General features: G+C 35.2%; 1 long non-coding RNA gene across 1 annotated transcript; it reads left to right on the forward strand.

Moving 5' to 3' along the window:
* The first annotated feature begins 2522 nt into the window (after positions 1–2522).
* On the forward strand, positions 2523–3643 carry LOC311064189. The gene is made up of 4 exons (XR_014602692.1): positions 2523–2572; positions 3076–3143; positions 3325–3349; positions 3533–3643. It is a non-coding gene; the product is annotated as an uncharacterized lncRNA (long non-coding RNA).
* Positions 3644–3843: the final 200 nt, after the last annotated feature.

Raw genomic sequence — 3843 nt, forward strand, 5'->3', positions numbered from 1 at the left:
CATAATATGTTGGCAGAAAAAGAACAAGGCTCTAAAATATATTTTTTTAGGGGATGACATTTATTTAAAAAGGGGAAAGATTATTTTTTTGGGGGGGTGACTTTTTTTTTATAGTTGCTTTATTATTTAAGGGTGTATAAAATAATATTTTTAGAGTATGACATTTTTTTAAAGGGGGATGATTTTTATTTATTTAGGGAATATAATGTTTTTTTTCAAGTTTTTTTTTTTTTTTTGGTTAGTTTTTTTCATGCATGACTTAAAAAAAAAAAACTTTTACAAAAAAAAAAAACTTTTACAAAAAAAAAAAACTTTTACAAAAAAAAAAAAACGTTTACAAAAAAAAAAAAACTTTTACAAAAAAAAAAACTGTTACAAAAAAAAAAACTTTTACAAAAAAAAAAAAGCTTTTACAAAAAAATAAAAACTTTTACAAAAAAATAAAAACTTTTACAAAAAAAACAAATTTTACAAAAAAAAAAAACTTTTACAAAAAAAAAAAAAAAACTTTTACAAAAAAAAATATTACCTATCTTGAAAATAAAACCTCTCCTTTTCAAACTCGTGCGCACGACTTTGAAGTCGTGCGCACAAGTTTGAAAATCAGTACGTCACTTCCTCTGTGACCAAATTTGGTCACCAGACTTTCCACTTCCAGTTTCCAGTTTCCACCACGGAGGAAATAGCTGGTCAGCTAACGTTCATTTGTTTACAAGGAAATTATTGTAAGTGATAAGGTGCTCTCATTAATCTACCGCTATCTGGGAGAATTAATGAATGAATGAATGCGTTTGTACCATAGAGGTATGGTGTGTACAGCTTGCTTACTAACGTTAGCCATTATGCTAGCTAACGCTAACATTAGCACCGTTAGCTCCATGGGTAGCACCCAGCTAGCACTGGCACTCAACGCCAAACCCACTACGTTAATGTACGTTGCCGATCATATTTATGTTGTATATGGCATTGATTCTCAAAGTGGGGTCCGGGGACCCCCAGGGGTACTTGAGGGGGTTCCAGGGGGTCCCCAGCTAAATGATGGGAAAAAATAAAATCAATGTTAATTTAACTCTTGAGAGTGTACATTAACATTGATTTTACAATATGAATTGGGGTCCCAGAGGTATCGATGCCATTAAATGGGGGTCCGTAGCCTAATGCATGTTAAACTGGGGGTCCTTGAAATTGAAATGGTTGAGAATCACTGCTAGAGAGCCGTAAAAACCTTCTCTTATTGGGGTCCATGGCTTATCTTTTCAAATGGGGGTCCGTGGGGTAATAAGTGTCATTTTGGGGGTCCTTGACATGAAAAAGTTTGAGAACCACAGTGATTTAATTCTAGGGAGAGAATGTCATCATATTGGCTGGCATGTTCTATCATGTTCTATCACATGAATAACGTTGACACCGAAAATAGTAGATCTACAAGCTCACAACATGTTGCGTCCGTGACGCGCTGTGAGCTTGTAGATCTGCTATTTTTGGGGCCGACAACGTTGTGCGATGTAGCATACCTACTGTAGCTTATTGAGGTGTTGTTGCTATACTGTACTGTACTTGTAGCTTAATGAGGTGTTGTTGCTCTACTGTACTATACTGCTATGATACTTAACATAATTTTTATAATGATGAACCGTGCATGTTCACATCATGTATACTTTACATTATTATTATTATTATTATTATTATGATATACCGTGCTTGTTCACATCATGTATACTTTACATTATTATTATTATTATTATTATTATGATATACCGTGCATGTTCACATCATGTACATTATTATTATTATTATTATTATTATTATTATTATTATTATTATTATTATTATTATTATGATATACCGTGCATGTTCACATCATGTATACTTTACATTATTATTATAATGTACCGTGTATGTTCACATCATGTTTTTCTTTTTTTACATGTTGGACAAAATAGCCATTTTTTCATACATGTGTTTGGTGAGGTGGAATGCTGTGCGATTTAAGTGGAGGAATGGGAAAAGTTGCACTCAACTTAGCTAGGTTGAAGGCCAAATTCTCACATACTGTAGTATTAGGGATGTGTTGTAAACACATTGATTAAAATAAATTAATAAATAGAGTGTAATTGTTTTGTATTTGATTTTAACAAATGTATCCATTGTATAGTTCTGATAAAGCAATAATTCCCTTTTCATACTTTTCAGGATTCAAGCCCCAGAAGGCACTCCAGAATTGCCTACAGAACAGCAAAGCGTTTCAGGGGAGGAAGCAGCAACATTTGCACTGTAAGTTCAATTTTTCTGTTAAAGCAGCTTTACAAGACTAGCTTCACCTTGACTATAGGTAGGGTAGGGTTACAAACAACTTTGTCTGATTAGTCTATTTGGAGATTCATGTTTTTTTTCTTTTCAATTCCTTTAGTCATTCCTCTTTTTTTTAAATAGAATATGTGAAATCCTCAACAAAACCGGTTATGGGAAATGCTTGGATGCCAGTTTCCAGGAAAGCCATTACATCTCTATGACTGAAAGAAGATCAATGGTCCGTATACTCGTCTCATCTGATGGAGAGCTTCGTAGAGAAGTGAGTATTCTCACACACAGATTAAGCCCATTTGTTGACTAGTGTGTGGTTAGACAGTGGTACATTTTCACTAATGCGAACCACAACAGCATTCTGAACAATCTCATCCAGGTAATCTCGGGTGTGAACTAGGTTTAAACAGGATAGTTCAGATCATTTGAATTGGGGTTGTATGAGGTACTTATATGTAGTCAGTGTATTAGCTACAGATGATGGCGGTCAGCACACTTGCATTTTAGAGAAACAGAGAGTAGCACAGACACTAAGCAAAGCAATTTACTGATGTGAGAGGGGCCAGCATCAAAATGTAGAATTTTAGCCATGTAAAAGATGGCCTACTTAAACAAATATCAGTTGTATGTACAATACAGGCTATTTAGAATAATTTAGCACAGCTAAAGGAGAGGAATGTCAAGCTAAGGTAAAGCAATAAAATACGTTTGGCCCTACTATCCAAAAAGAAATGTTAATAAAATGTCTATTGTTTTAAATTCCAACTTCAGCTACGAAGGCAAAGCTGGTGTCATCGATAGTGGATACATTTCCATGCCTGAGGGACTGTCATGGGACAGTAAGTAAAGTTAATACATTGTTACAAAACATTCCATTGTGAATCCTACTGTAATGTGAACCATTATTGGCAACTCTTAATTTCAGTGTTGCTGCTGGTTATTTCCTAATGTGTGCATGTGTGTTTGTGTGTGTTCTTTTCTGATATCTTTCTCTACTTTATGATGCATGTTTCAACCCAGGCCAGGGAGGAGTCACATGAAAAAGGTAAAGCAAGGTGTCTTGGATTGAAATAAGGTACAAGTTGCCCTTCTATCTCAATCCAACTCATGTGACTACTGTACATTTAGGAGTGGATGTGACTATGCTTTTTGCAACAAACCGTTCTTGTAAACTTGGATGTTCATCTATCACCATTAGCTTGAGTTAATCTTTTTCTGCTCTTCACAGAATCAAATAACTGCAGACAAGCCTTGCCAAAACATGTGGCCACCACTGCAGACTGCAGATGGGACAAATTCAATCCAAGCCATAATCGAAGAGTTGCCGCATCTAGTGGACACTCAAGGCATGGTGAGGTTACATCTCACAGAATAAGTTTAGTACAGACTAAATCGATTATTGTTTGTGCCTTACACATTTTTTTGTCTTTTCCTGTCTGTAGATTTCTCAGGATTTCTCGATGTTAAATCCTGAGTGTACTGGGAGATGAACCCTGAATTCTCTGCGAAGATCACTCATATGGCCGGCCAGGAAGGAGA

Source organism: Gymnoscopelus microlampas (genome assembly GCF_963454915.1).
Source record: "Gymnoscopelus microlampas genome assembly, chromosome: 17".
Taxonomy (NCBI): Eukaryota; Metazoa; Chordata; class Actinopteri; order Myctophiformes; family Myctophidae; genus Gymnoscopelus; species Gymnoscopelus microlampas.